Genomic DNA, 23970 nt, shown 5'->3' on the forward strand with positions numbered 1-23970 from the left:
CATGTTTTTAAGGATTAAGTGCAAACATTTTTTTTTCTCTGAACTTTCATGCTGGATATGGGGAGCCAGATGTTGTGGAGAAATACTGCACAGTGCAGGTCCTTTGGCCCATGATGCTCTGCTTACCTTTCAATCTACTTCATGATTAATCTAATGCTTCCGTCCTGAAGAGAATTCCATTCGTCTTTCAGTATGAGTAGGAGTCTCTTAAATGACCTTATTGTGTTTGCCTCTATGACTACCCATGGCAGATCTTTCCACACACCCACTAGTCTATGAAAAAAAAATCTCTGAGATCCCTATACTTTCCTCTGATCACAGTAAAATTATGCCCTCTTGTATTAGCCATTTCAGCTGGGAATCTGTTCCATGTTTTAATGATTACTCAGCCTCACCCAGTGTCCAATTTCCCAGCACAATAATACACTGTAAAGCAATGGAAGGCATCAAAGTAAATTGATATTTAAATTGCAGATATATCAGTTAGAAGCAAGGGCTGTAAGTGGGTAACATGTAAGTGGGAACTAGTTAACATGACTTGATAGGGTGGTGTGTTGCTTTGAAGTGTTTGGCTTTTTATATATTTTTTTGTAATGGGGAGGAGTTAAGGAAAGTTTTTTTAAACTATTATTATAAAATGGGCAGCTCACGGAGTCTCTCTCTTTTTTCATCTATGGGATGCATTTCGGCTTTTTTTGTCAAATTTCGGGCTTTTTGGGGTGGTGGGAGGATTGGGGTTAGTTTTGATTTATACAATTAACTGTAAGATTACCGTAGATTCCGGATTTTAAGCCGCTACTTTTTTCCCACATTTTGAACAGCTTTGAACTTTGCGGCCTTTAATCCGGAGCGGCTAATACATGATTTTTTTCATGCCGCCTCGTAAACATTTTGCCTCATAACAGTAGACCAATAAAATTGATGAGTAGTTCACAGAGGTCCAATGAAATTGTACGATAAATCAAGCGCACTTTCACAATTAAATTATTGTAAATCAGTCATTTGTACTCACCCTCATCAACATGGAAAACACTCGAAGCATTGTGCTGCCTTATGGCAGTTATTTAGTTTATAATATTTTCACTTAGTAATTCATTTTCTAGTTAAAGTTAGAAGAGTTTTAACTATATTTGTTTTCTGTACTACATCGCGGGATGCTATGACGTCACACCCGGTTTCGCGGTGTCTTGTGGGAAAACGCCGGTTTGCGATAAACGGAAAGGAGGGGGGAGCGCATTACGCGAGCGGCTTTGGATCTGAGCAAACGCTGCTTTTAAGTTAAAGGTGATCAATAACTTTTCCTGGTAGGCTGCAGTATATATATTTTTTACCAGTCGTTAGGAGATATTGGAATGTTGTTCAGTAAAGAAGTATACGCAACGTATATTTAAAAGTAGCCGCGTTACGGGCACGGTTCGAAAAAAAGCATTTGCAATATGTATTTGTTTATGTTACCATATGGATTTAATTAAAAGTTAAAAAATCCTCACGTGTAATATCTTTCTGTGTAAATATCTCATATTACAACGTGGGACACCTGCGGCCTAAAATACGGTGCGGCCTTTACAATTAAAAAATTGATTTTATTTCTAAAATTAGAGCCAGCGGCTTTTAATCAGGTGCGCTCTGTAGTCCGGAATCTACGGTAATTTTAGTTTTCTTTTTTGTATTTTTTCCCATTACGGAGTTCCGGAGCATGCATGATTTGTATATGGTTATACTTATCGCAGCCAGTTCTGATTTGCTGGTATGCGTGTATTTATTTGTTAAATACAATATTTTTTTATATGGTAACTAAACAGATAAACATTATAAGTTAGAATTATCCTATTAAGCAAAAGGAGACTTTTAAAATCATTAATCGATTCCAACCCAATAAAATTTTTGCTCAAAAAACACATATCAAAACGGGCGATCAAATTAGATGTTTTAAAATGTGGAAGGGGGGACTTCCAGTAAGATGGCGATTGTTTAGTCGCTTCAAACTTCTGCTCCGTTACATTTCTTACCTTCGCACTATGTGTCTCCCTTTTTAAACTGTAGTTTGTTAATCTATCTGTGTTTTCTTATCTGCCAGCGAATACGTCTATCTTACAATGGCTACAAAGATTTCTAAATCCGTGAAAAAAGAAGCTTCCACGTCTCTGTCTGCCGAGATTCTCTCTATCTTGGAACAGAATCGACAAGACATTCTAACAGATATCAAGACTGAATTTAGAGCCGCTATCAGTCAGCTGGAGTCAAAATTGGATCAGATTAACGCCAGAGTGGATGATCAAGCCGAACATTTATCTCGCATCGACCTAACCTCTGAAGATTTAAACCACCACATACAGCATCTGGAAACTCTCTGCTCCAGCTTAATGGAGCAAAACAGCAAACTTATTTCCAAAATGGCGGATCTCAAAAATCGGAGCAGGCGCTGCAATCTGTGAATTCTTGGTTTGCCAGAGGACACAGAAATGGGTTCTTCCGTTGAATTTTTCTCTTCTCTTCTCTGTGAGATTTTCTGGAAAGAATTTCTCCTGACTCCACCTGAGCTAGAAAGAGTTTATGTCCCTCGAGCTGTTTTGGGTTCTAGAGCACGGCCAGTTATCCTGTGTTTTCATCGATATCAGGTGAAAAACCATTTGATTATGGAGGTATGCTGAAGAGGAACTCTTGACTTTCTGAAATAATACCATTCGTATCGTGGTAGACTATGGTCCCCAGGTTATGAAGATGTGTGCCGAGTTCAAAGGCATTATGAAAGAGCTCTATATTCGTGGATTCAAACTTTCCCTTCGCAATCCTGCTGATCTTCAAATTACACTTACTACTGGAGATTATAAGTGGTTTAAGTCAGTTAGGGAGGCTGAGATGTTTGTTGAAAATCTCCCAGCCATCTTGACTTCTTCGGACCTGGTTTGACTTTCTAAAATGGCTGATAAGTACTTCTTGAATTAAAGTCTTTTTGCGAACTCAGATTCTATTTGAGTAATTTAGTCCTTAACTACTGAGAACCTAAGGGTTTTAGTTGGTCTCTCCTTGGACTTGGTGTGATTTTCTTAAATAGATGATTTAAATTAAATGTTTTCTTGTGGACTTAGATTTCATTTGTGTAATTTAGTTTACTTTTGAGTAACTTTAACTATAGAGAACTACAATTGGTCTTAATTTATTTGGGAGGCTTAGAGTTTTTTTATTGAAGGTGTCCCTGTCAATTTACTGTATAAGACCTGCCTTTTTTTTTAAACGGCTGATATGTACTCTCTTTATATATAAAATTTCCCCCTTTTCCTCCCTTTACCTTTTTTTTAAATTTTTCGTAGTTTCTCACGGGTAGATTAGTTCTTGATTATTATTTTGTATTAAGGTTTATATTCTTTCTGAGGAAGTTGTTCCTATTTGTAATATTGATTTGTAATGCATAAATTAGTGTTTGCTATATTATTTACATGGAGCTTATGTTAATGTTACGGAACTAGAAGTTGGTTTTTGGGGTGTCCTATTTTTTATAGAGCTAGCTGCTTTTTTGGGTAGCCATCTAGTTTTGGGTTGTGAGGGTGGGGTGGATTCTCCAGTACCAACACTATCTACTGTTTTTTTGTTGTTTTTCCTTGTTATTCAGGACTTGTCTGTGTCCTGATTTTATTGATTTATGTTTATATTCTTGCTTCCAAACTGTTATTGCAATGTTTGACCTTATATATGCCTACTACCTTTTACATTTTAACAATTCATAATGGTTAGTCCATTGAAATTTGTGAGCTGGAATGTAAAGGGATTGAATCATCCTGTTAAAAGAAGAAAGGTCTTCTCCCATATTAAGCAACTTAAAGCGGACATTGCCTTCCTCCAAGAAACTCATATTCGTTGTTTCAACAATTCTCAGCTTATGTCAAAGTGGGTGGGTCAGCATTTTCATTCATCCTTCCCGGCCAGAGCTAGGGGGGGTTTCCATTCTTATCAACTCAAATGTTCCTTTTGAACTCCATAGTAAGATATCTGACACAAATGGCCATTTTATTATTGTTTCTGGCAAATTATATAATACTAAGGTAGTACTAGCTAATCTGTATGCTCCCAATTTTGACTATGTTAACTTTTTTGAACGCTTTTTTTCCTCATTACCAGATCTGAATCTATATTCTCTTATAACTGAGTGGCAACTTTAATTGCTGGTTAGACCCTGCTTTGGATCGATCGTCCTCTGTTCCTAGATTACCTAGTAAATCTGCTTTAGCTATTCACTCTTTTCTTTCTAACTAAGGTATCTCCAATATATGGCGTTTCCTTCATCCTACTGAGAGAGATTATTCCTTTTATTCACGTTCATCATACCTTTACTAGAATTGACTATTTCTTAATTGATAATCAACTTACTTCATTTGTTCATTCTTGTGACTATCAGAGTATACTGATTTCCGATCATGCCCCAGTCACTTTGTCTCTAAATTTTCCTGGTCTCCCTCAGAGGAAAAAACATTGGCGTTTTAACACTACTTTATTATCGGATGATGATTCTGTAAAATTTATTAAGGATCAGAATACTTTTTTCCTAAACACTAATACGTCATCTGAAATTTCATCCCAGATTGTTTGGGATGCTATGAAAACATAGTTGAGGGGTCAAATAATTTCATACACAGCGAATCTTAATAGAAAGTCCCATTCAGAGTGAATAGATTTGATTAATCAGATTAAAGAATTAGATCAATTATATGCTCAGACTAAAAACCCTGAATTATATAAGAAGCTTGTAGAACTCCAAACTAAATTTGACCTTCTCTCTACTCAACCAGTTGAACGTCAACTTCTTGAAAGGAAGAGTCACCTTTATATTCACGGTGACAAATCTGGCAAGTTTCTAGTTAATCAGTTGAGACATTCTAAAGCTAAACAACATATTACAAAGATTCGGAAGGAGAACGGGGATATTACATCGAATCACTCAGAAATTAATAACTTATTTAAGAATTTTTATTCTCGGCTTTATTCCTCCGAATCCCTGAATGAGAATATTTCTGTTGACCTTTTTTTAAATAGCTTGAATATCCCTTCACTTTCATCTGATTCTAAAGCAAAACTTAATGAGCCTATATCATTAGAAGAAGTATCTTTTGCAATCTCTCTACTGTCGTCAGCAAATCTCCTGGACCTAATGTGTTCCCCATAGAATTTTATAAACAATTCTCTTCACTTCTTTCATCTGAGTTACTCTCAGTACTATCTGATTTGTTTAACTATGGTAAATTGCCACCCTCATTTAATGAGGCATGTATTATTCTTTTATTCAAAAAGTGCAAAGATCCAACAGAGTGCTCCTCTTACAGGCCGATTTCTTTGCTTAATGTTGACGTTAAAATTTTGGCCAAAGTTTTGGCTCATAGATTAGAAACTGTTATAACCTCTATTATTTCTGATGATCAAACTGGTTTTATTAAAAATCATCTTCCCTTTTTCAATATACAGCGTTTATTTAATATTTTATACTCACCTTCAACTGGGCCTCCTGAATGCGTTATTTCTCTCGATGCAGAGAAAGCGTTTGATCATATAGAGTGGAACTACCTCTTTGCGGTTTTAGAAAAATTTGACCTCGGTCAAAGTTTTATCTCTTGGATCAAATTGCTATATTTATGTCCTATTGCCTCTGTTTTGACTAATTCTCAGAAATCCTGGTTGTTCAACCTTAAACGTGGCACCCATCAAGGATGCCCCTTAAGTCCTTTCTTTTTGATTTGGCTGTAGAGCCTCTGGCGATTGCATTTCAAAGCTGTCCTGAATTGACGGGGATCTGGGGGGGGGGGGGTGTTGTTGAGCATAAAGTTTCCCTTTACACTGATGATCTATTACTTTTTCTTTCAAATCTGTCCACATCCCCACATCCTTACCTCCAATGTTTTCACTTCTTGATCAATTTAGCCAGTTCTCTAGCTATAAACTTAATCTACATAAGAGTGAACTTTTTTCCAATTAATAAAGAAGCACAAGTATTAGTATTTCACGACCTCCCCTTTAAAGTAGTTGATAATCAATTTACCTATCTTGGTATTACAGTTACAAGGAATTTTAAGGATCTTTTTCGTGAAAAATTTGCCAATCTTTTGTACTCTACAAAACAGAGTTTGTCACAATGGTCACCTTTATCTATGTCCTTGGTAGGTCGTGTTAATGTTATTAAAATGTATGTTCTCCCTAAATTTTTATACTTATTTCAATCTATTCCAATTTTTATTTCTAAACCCTTTTTTGACTCTTTAGACTCTATTATTTTGTCCTATCTGTGGAAGGGTAGGCGTTCCAGAATTAACAAAGCTTACCTTCAAAAATCTAAAATAGAGGGTGGCATGGCCTTACCTAATTTTCGTCTATACTACTGGGCAGCTAACATTCATTGTCTTATCTTCTGGTCTTTTTTTCATAGTCAGTCTGACTGCTCTAAATGGGTAACAATGGAGCTATATTCTACTAAGGATCTCTCTATTTCTGCACTTCTTGTTTGCTTAGACTAATTGTCAATCCTCTTGTTAGACATACTCTGCGAATATGGGCCCAGTTTAGGAAATTTAATGGTTTCTATGGTTTTCCTTTTCTAGTCCTATTTTACATAATCATCTTTTTCTACCTTCTATGAATGATTTGACATTCTATGATTGGTATAGAAAGGGCATTAGGTATTTTGAAGATCTTTTCATTGATAATCGCTTAGCTTCTTTTCAACAACTCTCTGCTAAGTTTAATCTACATAATGCCCATTTCTTTAGATATCTCCAAATTAGACACTTCATTAATCCTTTACTACCCAACTTTCCTGAGATGCCCAAGAAAAATGCTATGGACTTGTTTCTTTCTATTAATCCATTGGGTAAAGGCTTAATATCTTTTATTTGTGATAAATTAGTATCCCTTTGGATAAAATCAGAACGGCTTGGGAGCATGACTTAAATATCCCTTTATCTGATGAGGTTTGGTACTCAATTCTCAAGTTGGTTAACTCAACTTCTCTTTATGCTCACCACTGTCTTTTACAGTTTAAGATTGTTAATAGGGCTCATATGTCCAAATCTAAATTATCTCGATTTTACCTTAATATTAGTCCTCTTTGTGATAAATGCAAAAGTGAGGATTATGAGGCTTCTCTCATTCATATGTATTGGACTTGCCCTAGTCTAGAGAAATTTTGGAGAGATGTTTTCTTAACTTTATCATATATTCTGAATTGCCACTTAGAACCTAACCCTTTAATTGCTCTTTTTGGCTTCTTGGGTGAGACAGATATACATTTGAGTTCGACTAAATGTCGAACACTATCCTTTGCTTCTCTCCTGGCTAGATGTCTAATTCTTCTTAGATGGAGAGATGTTTCCCCACCCACGCACACTCAGTGATATTATGTCCTGTTTAGACCTTGAAAAAATTCATTAGTCAATTCTTAATTTGGACATAAAGTTTCATAAGGTCTGGGGACCTTTTCTTGAATATTTTCATAACTTTCCTTTTGATTAAGTTTCTTTTTCAGTCCCTTACTTTCAGCTTTTTTTTTGGTAGTAGGCATTATTATCTTCTGTTTTTAATTGTATTTACAGTTTTGGGGGTTTGAATGTTCTGTTTTTTTTTGTAATGTATTTTTTTATTGAAGTTCATCATCAATCAAACATTTCCATAAGATGTATTTCAGACATTGTACATATATATCATATAATCATATATATCACAAAATCTCCACAAAGTATTTATCTGAGGTATACACTTATAGAAAAGAGTGGAAAGAAAAAAACAAACAAAAGGAAAGAACTATGTACAAGTAGGGAGTGATCTTTTTTTTTACAACAGATTCATTGATCTGTGAGAATAAAATCAGGCATATGAGGCATTATGTAGTTAAACCATTTTACCCAGTATGAATCAAATTGTTCCAGCCTATGATTAACAGATGATGTTACCTTCTTCATTTTGTAAATGTCCATTGAAATGAAATGAATGTTCTGATTTATATTTCCTACATTTTGCTGTGGTTGGTCCGGAGTTTTTTTTTCTTGCGGGGTGGGGGTGGACACTAACTTTACACAACTTTAATATGGATGCTTTTTCAATTATTATATTCTGTATTATATTGTATGTTTATCTTGCACTGTATTAATTTCCTATTTCGTTCTTGGGTTTTTTTTGTACTGTTGTAGAAAATGCATAATAAAATCAATAGAAAAATAAAAAAAAAATGTGGAAGGGCCCTCAATTTCATTTTACTTGTCATAATAAAACAAACGGAGTATCTATTTTTATTAAATCTACTATTTTATTTCTCCAAGAAGACATTGTGTCAGATATTAATGGTAGATTTTTAATTGTTAAAGGAACAATTTGTAATAGAAAAATTGCTCTGATTAAACTTTATGGACCTAATGTAGATGATCCTTCTTTTTAAAAAAAATGTATTTGCTTTACTGCCGGATTTAAATGAATATATGTTGTTAATGGTGATATGTTGGTGGTGATTTCAACTGTTGTTTAAATCCTTTGATTGACAAGAGTTCAACCAATCAGTGGCTTCTGATTGGTTGCATCACTTTTCTGCATCACTTAATAACTCTTTTTTTTATTGATTTTGGCCTGGTTGAAATTTGGAGACATTTACACCCTATCGATAGAGATTATTTTTTTTTTCACATGTTCACAAAAAAAAATCCAGAATCAATTACTTTATAGCTGATCCCCGATTTTTGTCCAAAGTCCAGAAATGTGAATATGATGCTACAGCTCTCTCAGATCATACACCTTTAAGCTTAGCATTTGAATTGAATGATGTCGTTATTGCAAATTTGCCTTAGCGTTTTCCAGAAAATTTATTAAGACTCAGATAAAAGATTTTTCTTTTTAATAATATGGGAGATGTGTTGAAATTGATTATATGGGACACATTTAAAGCATATTTGTGTGGTCAGATATTCTCCTATTCAGCTAAGCTTGAGAAACAGACAAAACAGAATTGAACTCCAATCACAATATAATTCATTATTAACTTAGCCTATTTGCTTAAATTGTAAAAATATTTATGTGTTTGGAGATTAAAATAGTAAGCTATTAACATCTAAATTGAAAGCAGCTAGAGCTAAAAGACAAATTTTAAAAATTTGTAAGGAAGATAGTAGTTTAACATGTAATTATGATATTAATAAAATTGTATGATTTTTATGCTGAATATAAATCTTAGTTTCCAGTTGATTCTTCTAAAATAAATGCCTTTTCACAAAAGATCGATTTTCCTCGAATTTCTGTTGAAGATCAACAAACTCTTGATGCTCCTATTACTGAAAGCGAAATTCAGAAAGCTATTTTTTCCAATGCAATCCGGTAAAGCTCCTGGACTGGATGGTTATTCTGTAGGATTTTATAAATTGAAAAATTTATAAATTGCTCTCTTCATATATGTTGGAAATGCTTAAAGATTCTTTTTTTCATAGGAGAGATACCTCCTGTATTTTAAGAAGCTTCTATTTCTTTATTCTTAAGAAAGATAAAGACTCTACTGACTGTGCTTCATATAGACCTATTGCATTATTAAATGTGGATGCTAAAATTCTCTCAAAAATAATGGCTAGAAAAAATCTCAAGACCAAACAGGTTTTGTAAAAGGCTGTTATTCCTTCTCTAATGTTTGGAGACTGTTAAATGTTATATATTCATCCTTTTCTAAGACTCCCCAATGTGTTGTCTCTCTTGATGCTGAAAAGGCATTTGACAGAGTTGAATGGAAATACTTATTTAATGTTTTAGAGAAATTCGACTTTAGTACTAATTTTAATAAGTGGAATAGAATGATATATTAAAGCTCTGCTGCTACTGTTATTACTAATAATTGCAGATCTTTTTTCCGACTCCCGCGGGGTATGAGACAAGGATGTCTGTTAAGTCCTTTGTTATTTAATCTGGAGCTGGAAGCCTTGGTTATTGCACTTCATGAAGCTAAAGATATTCATGGAATTCTCTTAAATGGAACTGTTCATAAGATCTCCCTTTATGCTGACGATCTCTTAGTTTATATTTTGAATCCTGAAGAATCCATTCCTAGTTTATCTAAACTATTAAATGATTTTGTAAAGTTTTCGAGATATAAACTAAATTTTCATAAAAGTGAATTATTTCCTGTAAATGATTCTCTGCTATATATGATGACATTCCTTTTAGAGTTACAGACTCATTTAAATATTCAGGTATTATTATTACTAAAAATCATAAAGACCTTTATAAAGCTAATTTGGTTACTTTAGCGGATTTTATGAAGCAATTATTTTGCAGTTGGAATCCACTTCCATTTTCATTAGCCAGCCAAATTCATGTAGTTAAAATGATGATTTTACCAAAATTTTTATATGTATTTCAAAATATCCCTATTTTTTTAACTAAAAAGTTTTTTGATCAGGTTGACTCTATTATTTCATCTTTTGTTTGGAATAATAACAGACCAAGAATTGGTAACTATCATTTACAAGAATTAAAAGAAGATGGAGGTCTTGCTTTGCCTAACTTAAGAATGTATTATTGGGCTGTTAATATATGTTATATGTGTTTTTGGTTATATTTTCTTTAATCTCAAAAAAATTAAACTTTTTCATTTAATTTATCAAAATTATTTACTTAAACCTTCATTAAGTGATCCTACCTTTCTTGTTTGGGGAATAAAGGAGTTTATTCTTTCACAGATCTGTTCCAAGATGGCTGATTGATGTCCTTTGAGAAATTAGTAACTAAATACTCTCTCTCATATTCACACTTCCTGCAATAACTTCATGTCAGGCACTTCTTACAAAAATAATTAAGTAATTTTCCATATATATAGGATTATGACCAGTTAGATATTATTTTAAAAATGAATCCTTTAGTGTAGAGTTTTATTGGAAAAAATTATAATTTATTGTTACAACAGCACAATTGCCCTTCACTTAAGATTAAGCAAGATTGGGAGAGAGAGTTTAACATGACCTTTATAACAGAAGATTGGTTGTGGATTTTGAAGTTGGTTAACTCTTCTTCGATTTGTGCCAGTTACTCTTTAATTCAATTTAAAATTGCACATCATTACTATTTGACAAAGGAGAGACTGTCAAATGTTTGCTAACGCTTATAGTCAGTATGATAAATGTAAAACTGACACAGCCACATTGACACATATGTTTTGGTCGTGTTCTGTATTGAAACATTTTTGGAAGTCTATTTTCTCTACAAATTCTAAAGTTTTAAAAAATAATTCACAATGTAATAAATTGACAGTTTCATTTGGTATAATCCCTCAATATATTCATGGTATTTCTCCATCAGACCAATATGTAACTGCATTTGTTACATTATTGGCCAGAAGGGCTATTTTGTTGAAATGGAAAAATGCTTCTGCTCCAACTTTGATATAATGGTTTTCTCAGGTGTTGCTATGTCTTAGTTTGGAGAAAATCAGGTCGAACTTTTGATCCTTCGATTTGATTTTGATAAAGCTGAGGTTCATTTGTCCACTACTATCATCTGATTTGAGTTAATTAAAATGGTTTCCTTCTGATTTTTCTTTAAATGGACTTGAGTTGGCGGATTGCTGTTTTTTTATTATGGAAGCTTGTATGATGGAAAGCTCCGGGGTTGTGCTCCCAATGGGTTTTTCCTGTGTTTTTTTTGGTTTTTTTCAGTTAGTTAGTTGGTAGGGGTTCCTTTTATTTCCTTCTTTTTTCTTTCAAAAAATATTCTTCACATTTTATTTTTTCTTTTCGTTATTGATATATTGCTTAGCTTTGTTAATCAGTCATTTGCTAATTTAATTCTTTATTGTACATAATGACATATTGCCTTAATTAATCTTTTTTTGTTGATCTTCAAAAATAATTAATAAAAAAGATTTTTGAATGAAATTAAATTACAAACATCACTCCACTTTTAATTGAGCAGGAGGCTTTGTGCCGGGTAAATTACATAGAGACATGGGTCAATTGCAGTCGATTGATACAAGTGGGCCAGGAGCAGCCCTACACAATATGTGTGAGAGTTTTCCAGACAAGGAAAAAGAATTGCGAATGTTGCAGAGAATAAGAAATTGGGGAACAAAATGTAGCCACTGGGGGGTGTGGGGGGAAACTGGGATATTACCTCATGAGAGCAAACAATAAATTAGATATGTAAAATGAACTGTGGATAGAAGAAAGTTGGAGGAATAATGCATGTGACAAAAGGATAGAGGTATGTACTGCAGAAGGAATGCCAAAGGTTGGGAGACACTAAAAGCATGAAAGCATGATAGTGTGAATGACTGGATGGGTGCCGAAAATGAGAGCAGGAAAAACAACGTAAGCAAACCAAGGCCAGCCTAGATAGAAGAGAAGGGCAGGAACATCAGTCTGAAGTTTGAACTGATAGGGAAACAAGGGATCCCGAACCCATGTCTGGCATACCGACCCTGTTTGAGGACAGTGACAATGATGAGGAGTGGGCACCTACCGTACTCCCCCCACCTTACCAGGAGCCAAGTGCACCCAGTGCTCCTGAACCACAATCCTCCCAGTGCTCAGATACGGTGGCTGCTCGGGTGAAACAGTGGCACAGGGAGTGGGATGTCCCTATACACTGAGATCCAGAAAGGGAATACCGAGAATTATTCTGAGACAGGTAGGGAAGAATCCAATAAAACCTCAGAGTTAATGGCTCCACAAAGACAATTGCCCTCCTGAATGCTGCCCAATCTATGAGCAGGAGAAGGGTCAGTCCACAGTGATTACTGTGTATGCACCCTGGAAGCTTCAAGAGTTGATAGTGATTGTGAATCAGACCACGGATATAAAAGAAAAACCAGCACAGTTTGCTCAGTATGTCTGCAGTACTACACAAATGTTTAATGCAACCCTGCAAGATTTATTTGGTCTCTGCTGCTTGATTCTCTCAGCTGATGAGGGGCGGAAATGGAAGGCAGAATTGAGATACCAAACCTGTCTGGAGTTACAGGCGGGAAACCATAATGAGAATGAACAGACAGACCAGGTCATTCAAGCCTTGGAAAGGGCTCACCAGCAACCTGTAAACATCACTAGAGTGCTTGAATGCAAACCTAAGCCTGGGGAAATAGGGACCAGACTACTAGCAGTGATTTGTGGCCTGCTACGGAACTTCTACAGGAGACCAAGCCCTTAATGATGGGAATCCGTCCCCCCAGTTTAATGCCTTACTGCTCCAATGCTTACCAACTAAGTTAGCCAACACTATTAAAACAAATAATATAGATTGGCCTGACAATGACCAAAATCGAATGCAATGAGCTTTGACAAATTATTGGGACCCGACCTTCGAATCTTGATCAACTCCAAAGGGAACTAATATTAAAGGTGAATATGTTCAGCGAAAAAGAAGAACGCGAGCGGGCTATAACTGGGGATCAGAAATGGGAACAAAAGCCTACCAAGGGACAGGTGGGGACAACAACCCATTTAGAAATTGACAAACAAGGATGCTTCCTACCGTGAGTACCTCCCGTCAGGAAGAGCCCAATGTAACATTGCAAGTTGCTGGAATTACAATTTCGTTTATGATTGATATGGGGGCAACCACAACCATTCTCGATCAGGAAATAGTACCCAGCCACTACTGGTGGAATTCCAGGGGAAACAGTGAGAGGTTTCATTTACAGTCACCACCAGTCGGGGTGTAATCTACCTGGGAGAGACTTGCTCTGTCCGTTAGAAGTCGAGATTCTCTGTGTGGACAAGGATATCACCCTGGGACCAGTGAACAACCGACATCTTCCCCAGTTACTGACCACCCCCCCCCCCCCCCCCCCCCCCAGTGTTGGGCACTTAATCTGGACTCCACTGAGTTTTAACCCCTTCTGCCAGCAGCCGAATCTCATGTGACTCTGTGCTATGAGAGATGTATAGAGGGATATGGGCCAGTTGCAGGTCAGTGGGACTAGGCAGAAAAATGGTTCATCGCAGCCACGAAGGGCCAAAAGGCCTGATTCTGAGCTGTAAATGTTCTATGGTTCTATGGTTCTTTGACCCTACGGGGTGCTCAACTGAGGAAAGCCAATATTTTGCACTACTCAATGGACAGATGTGCCCAGTTACGGTGTTTGGAGAGGTTAACGGAAGAGAGGGCAGTGCATTACTGGCCGAAATTCCGGATTTCCTTTGGTGACAGACAGGACTGGTGATTCCCGATGGAGACTGGCAAGAGCCAACTCCGACATTGGAAGGAGTCTGAGGTGAAGACAGGACATCTGGTAAGAAACTCTTTTAATAGTGACCGAACCCAAGACGTTGTACTCTATCTCTGTGCAATTTCAGGCCATGAAGTCGGCTGCACCAACTGCCCCCCTGTCTGTATCACTGTGAAAGAAGGACAGACTCTCCCATCCATTCCGCAATACCCCCTCAAGCCCAAGGCAACATTTTATGAGGATGGAAGCTCTTTTGTGGATCCAGCAGGGAAACAATATTCTGTCTATGTGATAATGACAGACTGAAGTAATTGAGCAGGTCTCTTTTGAAGCGGCTGTCTCCGCCCAGAAGGCAGAGCTGTTTGCTCTGACTCGTGCCTGTATCCTAGCAACAGACTAAAGTGCGAACGTTTACACGCACTCCCGTTATGGTTTTGGAATTGACTACGGGGCTCTCTGGGAACATGGGGATTCCTGACTTCCTCTGGCCACCCCATTAGTAATGCTACCTTTGTAAACAACTTACTCACCGCTCTACAGCTACCTCGAGTTTTGGCTATTATTCTATGTGTGGCCCACACCCACATGTCCAACTGGGTCACTAAAGGCAATGCTTTAGCAGATAAGACAGCGAAAAATGCGGCACAATCCCAGTAGTTTTAGTCCCCTCAGGCACCTGTCAAGCAACCTTCCGTGACTTAAGCAGAACAGATTTGCCAGACATGTGGGAAGTACGTATGTCAGTGGGACGCCTCTGAAGAGGAGCACAAATTGTTATCCCAGATGGGGTGCCAGAAAGACCCCAATCTAGGTTTTTGGATCACCCCAGCGGGACAGGTTTGTGTTCCTACACAGTTTTTACCAATATTGGTCAATTATATACATAATTATACACAACTGGGAAAGGAGGGAATGGGTGGTAACCTGTACCTTGCACACTAGGTACGACTCCCTTGACAGGTGGACCTTTTTCCTGTCTACAAGTTTATTTTATTGAATTGCCTGGAGTACATTGCTATAGATACTGCTCAGTTATTTTAGACGTGTTTAGTAGATGGTTTGAAGCTATTCCAATGACCACTAATACGGCTATGACTGTTGTGAAGGTATTATTACAGGAAATAATTCCCAGGTACAGCCTGCCAGAGATGCTGAGCTCTGACAATGGCCCACACTGGTGGTGAAAGTGAACAAAGAGGTATGTAACAAACTAGCTATCAGGCAATAATTCCACTGTGTACACCACAGTATGGCTGCTGGCATAGTGGAAAGAGCCAATGGCACTCTGAAGATTAAATTGGCCAAACGAACAGTGGAGACAGGACTCACCTGGCAAGCACAATTCCAGGGTTGTCACCAGCTGAAATCATTTATGGACAGCCCATGAGAACACCCTGGGGACCTAAAACTTGTGCACCATTGCTCCCAGAAAGTCTACCAGCAAAATCGGATATGCATACCCTAGGGGAAGGGATGGGGAAATATATATGCCAACTAACCAAAATTTTTGAAGCATTACATTCACAGGTATGACAGGCTTACAAGTAAGAGAATTACCCTGCAGAGAGGAGTGACTATCCCCTCAAAGAACCTGGGAATTTTGTCCTGACCAAGAACTGAGATTGAGGGAAACTCGGACCTCGGTGGAGAGGATCATATCAGGTGTTACTGACCACTCTCACGGCCATGAAACTGAAGGGGCAATTTCGTTGGATATATTGAACAGACTGCAGAAGTGTTACTGAAGGAACTGAGTAGAAGGACTCTCTCTGACTAAAGGAAAATGTTTTGGTTGATAGTGGTATTCGTGTTTATGTCTTTGAGAGGGCTCACACCAGCATCCGGGGGCCCCCATGTTAACACCTTTCTGTCTCTCTGTCACACCGATGCCAAACAGGTAGAACTAGGGGCCTGCTGGGTTTGTGTCAAAATTCTGCAGCATGGTAAAACTACGATTCCAATGTCAGTAATCCCGCTCAACCAGAGTGAGGAACTCTCAGCCTGGGCTTTCTCAAATAACATCCGGGGAAGAGAGATAAAGAACTGTGGTTCAGTCAGGGTATACTGGGAAAAATGAATCCTGGCCATACTTGCAGGTGCCCAGCAGTGGAGAGGAATAACTGTGACTGAATGATTTTGGATGATCACTTTTCTCTCCTATGGAGTAGCCAGGAATTCATGAAAGATAATCAATTTGGCTACAGCACTTGAGGAGCTGGCCACAATACTGCAGGGGCCCTGACAGAAACACAGGCCCAAGTAACAGAAATATCCACTGAAATGATTGCAATCCGGCAAACAGTCATACAGAATTGTATGGCTTTAGATTTTATCCTAGCTGAGAAAGGGGGAACCTTTGCTATTAGTGACACAGAATACTGCACCTATATCCCTGATGAGTCTACTAACATTACATCCCTCTCCGAGCACACTGCCAAGGAGATTGACAGCATCAAGAAAGTAGGGCAGGATTTACATGGGTTCACTGAAGGGTCGAAATGGTGGGATTTGAAGGCCTGTTTGTTAATATGTGAGGCATGATATTGCATTATGGTCTAATAATTGTACATATCATTGTAACAATAACTGTTGTACACTGTTTCTTCCTACTGATAAGTCAATGCTGTACTGGGTTGCTTTCTCTATAAAAAACTACAGCTTTGTTGATCACGCAGTGGTCAAAAGTAGGGAATGATAAAGTATGTAAAAGGATTAACACTTTGTTAAACAATAGCAGCCTGTTTTTCTGAAAGAAACTGCCGATGAGCAACAGATGTGCTAAGTCATACTGAGCCATATTTCTTGAGGGTAGCTAGCTAGGGTTTCAGTATGCTTATCTCCTTGTACACTCATGTGTAGAGATAGGACAGCTTCAGTCTGTTCCTTTATGAATATTTTGTAATTTGTCTTTAGGGGCTGTCATGTAGTAATAACTTTGGCTCCAGCCTGTCTTGTGTGGTGGGTATCTGGACAGATATATCTGTGGTGTAAGGGGAATTGTTAGTCAGTTAGTAGGTTAGTAGTTAGTAGGGAACAGTCATAGACTCTTCCTGTTTGAGCGACTAACTGAGTAAGCCCCGGGTGCTTGGATTAAAGAGTTTGTATTTATATGGTCTCTGAGTGACTTTTTCCAGATTCAACTTCCATAGAATGGGAGAGGTTTTAAAGGGCTGGGCTGCTGGAAGCACATTACCAGACCTGGAGTGATTGCAACTGGATCTGACAGACGCATAACTGGTTATTCTGGGCACATTCAGTCTCACTCCAACTATTTCCTACCTTCCTTTGTACAGGTATGTAATATCTTGTATCAGATATGTGTTTGAGTAAATGAAACTCACCAAACTTTCTCCTGACTGAATCACTGGAATCTCCGAGTCAGATGGGTTCTCTCCAGTTAATGCTCACAATTCTCGGGCTGGTTCACTTGTTGATGTTCCCCTGTCTTCAGTCGTGGTTTGCTTCCAGTTGGGTTTTTTCTTCCAATAAATCTCTCACCTCAGGTCTAACTTTAATATGAAAGATAATGAAGCACATTAACAATAGAAAGGAGAACCAAACATTTCTGCTTAATGTTACTAAGAACAAAACTCATTGAAATATAAACACTGAAGGCAAATATAATGATCTCAATGAACAATCTTTTATTGTCCCTCACATGTCACAAAACGATATGGGATAAGAAGGAGCCATCATTCAGTCATGGTAAGACATACGACACCGGAACAGAATTAGGTGATTCGATCCATCTGGTCTGCCCCACCACTCAACCATGGCTGGTTTTTATTCCAACACCATATTCCTGCCTTCCTCCTGTAACCCTGAAGCTACTTAGCAATCAGCAATATATTAATCTCTGTCATAAACGTACCCAACTGGCAGCCTCAACCAACCTCCGTGACAACAAATTCCACAGATCAGACATCTTTTGGCCAAAAAGTTTTTCTCATCTCAGTTTTAAAGGGAAGCATCTTTATTCTGAGACTGTGCTGTCAGATCACAGACTCTCCGCCTAATGGAAACATCCTCTCCATGTCCACTGTATCCAGGCTTTTCAGCATTCGTAAGGTTTACTTAACCATGCATCCCTCCACCACCCCCACCGTCCCTCTGAACTCCATTGAGCACAGGACCAGAACCATCAAATGCTCCTCATACATAAAGCCGATCATTCCTGAGATTATTCTTGTAAACATTGTTAGCAACACACCACGTGATCTTGCGACACAAAGCGGGGGGCGGGGCAGATCTGCGGCACACAGTCTCACGTGACCTGTTGGCGGGACTCCCCTTTCAGTTCTGCGGAAATAGACAGCCTGGGTTCCTAGTTTGGATCGTTCAATGCAGATTCAGTGAAGTCAGCACATTTCTGACGAGCCCAGGTAACTGGGTACTAAATGAGTAATTGGCCCTCTGTTCGGGGCTCACAGCCAACATCGGATCTCCCTGCTCGGGATCGCTCTCAATACTCACCGATGAGAAAGTGATATCTTCGGCCCGCAGACAGTCGTCCCGAATCCGCAGAACACCGCCCGCCTGGAGACTGTGAGCATGCGCAACGTGATTGGTGCATCATCCGGAGGGCGGGGCCTCGGAAGCGACGCACAGATGCTGCCCATCTGCAGTTAAATGGGAGGGGCAAATGTGATCACGTGACCCCAGCCCCCGGCTGTGACTCCAGCTATCCATTACTCTGTGGAAAGAAGCAAACTTGCCACTCACATCTCCTCTCACCCTAAATGCATTAGACATTTCACCCCCAGGAAAAATATATCGTCTGTCCACTCCATCTATTCCTCTCGTAATCTTATAAACGTCCATCCAGTCTCACCCTAGCCTGCGCCTCTCTGGAGTAAACAACACAAGTCTGTACAACTTCTCGTTATATCTCATGCCTCTAATCCAGGCAGTATCCTGGTAAACCGCTTCTGCGCCCTCTCCAAAGCCCCGACATCCTTCCGAGAATGGGTGCGACCAGAACTGTATGAAATACTCCGGATGTAGCCTAACTAGTTTTATAAAACTATGTTACGAACTGTAACGTTTTAGAAACGAACCAGCAGCAATAGAGTTCACACTGGAGTCTGGTTTTGATGTTAAAACCACTTCTTTATTAGGATCTACTTATAATAACTTAACGAAATAAAGGAAAGTTAACAGTGTTATGTGTGTATATGTGTAAATATAACTCCCAAACTATCGAGCCTGAGGGAACAAAGCTTAGAGTCTTGAGATGGTAAAGTAGGAAAATTCAGTAATCCGCGGAATAAATGATGGGAGAGAGATATTTGTAATCCCGGGTGAAACGTAGAGAAAAGGCCGTTACTTCAAAATAACCGTCGACGAAGTTCTTATCCGTTGAATACGTCCATATACGAGTTATCAGCGAAAGTGACCTGTCACAGGAATACCGTCTTCCAGGGGTTACCGTACAACATACCCAGGCAAGGGTTACCACAAGATATTCCACAATCCATTCCTACGGATTATACGAAGTGACAGCCACACACATTTGTTGTGGTTTCCTATACCGATGATCAACCCACTCTTGTGAGAGTTCCAAGCCTCAGCTGCGACAAACTGAAGCTATCAGCTTTTCCAGTCTCTCTCTCTCTCTCTTCAGACTGGCCAACTGCCTGTCTGCAGATCGCTCTCTCTCTCTCTCATGGTTAATCCACAGTTAGCGCTGTCAGCCTGTGACTGACGTCATAGTCCCGCCTCCTCACGCCGGCGCTCTTAAAGAAACAGTCACAGTACGACCGCAGGCTCGTATCAGCAGCAACAAAACTTCCCGACTTTTGAACTCACTGCTTCGACTAATAAAGACAACCATGCCATTTGCCTTCTTAACCACCCGATCAATCTGTGCAGTCTCTTTCAGGGAGCGATGAACTTGGAGTCTCCGATCCCTCTGATCATCAACACTGTTCAGGGTTTTGCATTTAACAGTGGACTGTCTTATACATTCGACCTACCGAGCTGCAAAGATGATCATCACTGATCAAAACTCACTGAGATTTCTCAGGTGCTGTTGAATTTAATGCCAAGTGCACAAGTCCGGGAAGGTACAGGTACAGAGAAACGCTGACTTGTGGCAGCATCGCTGATGCACCATCAATAACTCACGCTGAGATTTAGGAAGTGAGATATCGGCTTTTATTGACTGAAGAACAACACTACATCCTGGGAAAATGAGGGAGAGCAGCAGGCCACAGTCGCCTTTATACAGGGGTCTGTGGGAGGAGCCACAGGGGCAGTCAGCAGGGTCTGTGGGAGGAGCCACAGGAGCAGTCAGACAGGTATATCTAGTTCACCACAATCGCAGACAAGTACATTCAGATAACACACAGAACACAAATTATACGTTTCTCTGTCAGTAACAATCTGGAGTCCATAAATACGTCATTAACCGCATATAAAATATAAAATGACCGCATTCTGTCATGATCAATATTAAAATGTGCAATAACAGACTTGGAAATGTTGAATTTGGTCCCTGTCTCCATTCCTCCTGTAATCCACAACCAGCTCCTTTGTTTTTGACACAATGAGGGAGAGGTTGTTTTCTTGACACCACTGTGTCGGGGTGATGACTGATTAGGCCAGTTAGTGTAGTGTCGTCAGAAAATTTAATTAGCAGATTGGAGCTGTAGGTGGCGACATAAGTCATGGGTGCACAGAGAGTAAAGGAGGAGGCCAAGCAGACAACCCTATGGGGTATGTGTGCTGAGGGTCAGAGAGACAGAGGTGAAGGAACCCACTCTTACCACCTGCTGGCGATCTGACAGGAAGTCCAGGATCCAGCTACACAAGGCAGGGTGAAGGCCGAGGTCTCTGATCTTCTTGTCGATACTTCACGCCTTCGTATGGCTACTGCTTTGCCCATGACAGCAAGGAACTGCAGAGAACTTTGGGGAACAGAGAACATCAGAGAAACAAGCCTCCCCTCCATGGACTCTTCCTACACTTCCCCTGCCTCGGAAAAGCAGGATATGAACTCAAAGATCCTCACAACCTGGATATTCTTGCTGCAAACTGACTCCCCCAGCGGGGAAGAGATACAAAAGCCTTAAAGCGCGTACCACCAGGTTCAAGGACGGTTTTCTGTCTGTGGTTATAAGGCAAATGAATGATAAAATGAACTCGACCTCACCATGTAACTCGACGTGACCCTGCACCATACGTCAATCTGCACTGCACTTGCTCTGCAGCCATAATGCTTTGTTACCGTCATTGTTTTGTCGTATATCAGCTCAATGTACTGTCGTAATGTATAGATCTGTGTGGATGGTACGTCATGCAAGCTATTCACTGTAGCTCAGTACGTGATAAGAATAAACAAATTCCCCATTTTAATAGTTTGGAAACATTAGACAGACTGAGCTTCTGCTCTGGAACCTCATAAGGAAACTTAACTGAACTGTTGTCATTTCTGAGGAATGCAAATAAATGGAAAAGGCTTCGATCTCGCATTACGATCTGCGGTAACTGGGATCAGGTGATCTCCCATATCAATATCAGAATCTGGTTTAATAGCACCGGCATATGTCATGAAATCTGTTGTCTCTGCGACAGAGACATTCATAAAACAATAGATTTTAACAACTACGAATTCCAATAATATACAGATTAAATAGTTAAGTTATATAAGTAGTGCAACATAAAAAATTAAACTGTACTAAACTCTTTTAATTGTGTGGAAATTCTGGAGCAAAGCTTAACTAAACTGCACACATTGATGAGAAGCTCAGAAAAATAGAAAAAACTATATTCTCATATGAATGGGTCATATACCCAGAAATATTGGCTGCACTTTGGCAGGGAGAAACGGTGGAATAGACCATAAGACCATAAAATATTGGAGCTGAAGTTGGCCATTCGGCCCACAGAGTCTGCTTCGTCATTCAATAATGGGCTGTTCCAATTCTTCCAGTCATCTCCACTTCCCTGACTTCACCCCATACCCTTTGATGCGCTGGCTAATCAAGAACATATCTATCTCTGTCTTAAATACACCCAATGACTTGGCTCCACAGTCACTCATGGCAACAAATTCCACAGATTTACCACCCACTGACTTAAGTAATTTATCCGCATCTCTATTCCAAATGGACGTCCTTCAATTCTGAAGACATGCCCTCTTCTCCTAGTATGCCCTACCATTTTAAATTTACTTTGCCATATCTAATCTGTAAAGGCCTTTTAACATTCAGAATGTTTCTATGAGATCCCTATTATTCTCCTGAACTCCAGGGGACACAGCCCAAGAGCTGTCAGACCCTCCTCATATGGTAAACCTTTCATTGCTGGAATAATTCTAGTTAATCTTCTCTAAACCCTCTACAATGCCAGTAAATCATTTCTAAAATAAGGATCCCAAAACTGCACACAATGGTCTGTGTGATCTCACGAGTGCCTTACAGAGCCGCACCATCGCATCCCTGTTCTTAATTCAACCCATAGAGACTCTACACCTTCCAATCATATGTCATCTCCTTCCAATGATTTAATATTGTACACAGGGCCACACCACTTCCTGTGCCTACTCACCTCTCTTTCAGGTACGCCATACATCGTTGGACTTTCAGCTCCCAATGGCCGCCATTCTTTAGGCAAGTTTCACAGATAGCTACAGCGTCATGTTTGCCAATCTGTAGCTGGATTTCAAGAGTGTCCATTTTATTCCTGATGCTGCGTGCATTCAAATACAACACTCTCAGTCCAGTATTTGCTGCTTTCTGTTTTAATTGAACCATGATTCTATTGACCTGTAACTCATGCCACTGGCTTTGATTAAGCTTTATCTCCTGCCTGTTCTTTCTATAATCTCTGTTGCACGCCATCTTTGATTTATTTCTGTTTTCCCCTTCCTCAGCCCAATTACTCCGGTTCCCATCCCTTGGCCAAATTCGTTTGAACCCTCACTAACAGCTTTATTCAATATGGCTGCTAGGATATTGCGCCCCTTTGTATTCAGGTGTAACCCGTCCTTTTTGTACAGGTCGTACCTCCCCTGGAAGAGGCTCTAATGATCCAGGAATCTGAAGCCCTACACAAGTCTCTCAGCCATACATTAATACGCCTGATCATGATATTCTTTCATCGCTAGCACGTGGTGTAGGCAGCAATCCTAAGATTACAACCCCAGAGGCCCACAGGGCCTGAGTTGGCAACGTTTCTGTTTACGTTCTATGTCAATGCATTGGATGACAGTATTGATGGGCCTGTGGCCAAATTTACAAATTAAGTCGAATATTGAAAGGCCTGGATAGAGAGGTCGTGGAGGGCTATAGTATCTGGTTATCACAATGCCATAAATACAACTTAAATATACAAACGATAGGCTTGCTCCGCGGCTTGAGATTCTAAATTGGAGAATGGTGCTTTATTCACAAAATCCTCATTGCCCACAGTGACTGTGCACTGATCCCAGCAATGGAACCAGCCACTGCAGCACCACAGTACACTATGTACTGATTGCAAAGCTACAAAATTGCATGTGAATAGCCTCCCCTACCCCAACTCCACTCTTTCTGCGTCACCAGCAGACTGGGATAACTCACATCTCGCTGCCTCCGCCAGGACATTAAACTGTGAACAACTGTGGTTAGGGACTGATCTCTGGGTACTTCAGACGCTACCTCCTTCCAATCTGAAAACGAGCCACTCATCCAGACACACACTACCGGCAGTTTATCGATCTCCAATGAAAAAGCCTAATCACCTACTCCTGAGGATCAATATCATTGCTGACTCTGAGTTTACCACCGTCAAATGCCAGGAGGGACACAATAATCAGTAAG

At 39.3% G+C, this 23970-nt stretch overlaps 1 protein-coding gene across 3 annotated transcripts in view; it reads right to left on the bottom strand.

Moving 5' to 3' along the window:
• LOC140721851 (uncharacterized) overlaps window positions 1-23970 on the bottom strand; it is a 34495-nt gene that overhangs the window by 10459 nt on the left and 66 nt on the right. Inside the window, exons 1-2 of one of the 3 annotated variants that reach the window (XM_073036661.1) lie at window positions 18641-18720; window positions 17509-17676 (exon numbers count right to left, since the gene is read on the bottom strand). The gene's annotated coding sequence lies outside the window, so the exon portion shown is untranslated. Of the gene's footprint in view, window positions 1-17508; window positions 17677-18038; window positions 18200-18640; window positions 18721-23970 lie in introns of those variants that run through there. The other 2 variants (XM_073036662.1, XM_073036663.1) reach the window with 2 other exon arrangements.

Source organism: Hemitrygon akajei, unplaced genomic scaffold (genome assembly GCF_048418815.1).
Source record: "Hemitrygon akajei unplaced genomic scaffold, sHemAka1.3 Scf000063, whole genome shotgun sequence".
In the NCBI taxonomy this organism is placed as follows: domain Eukaryota; kingdom Metazoa; phylum Chordata; class Chondrichthyes; order Myliobatiformes; family Dasyatidae; genus Hemitrygon; species Hemitrygon akajei.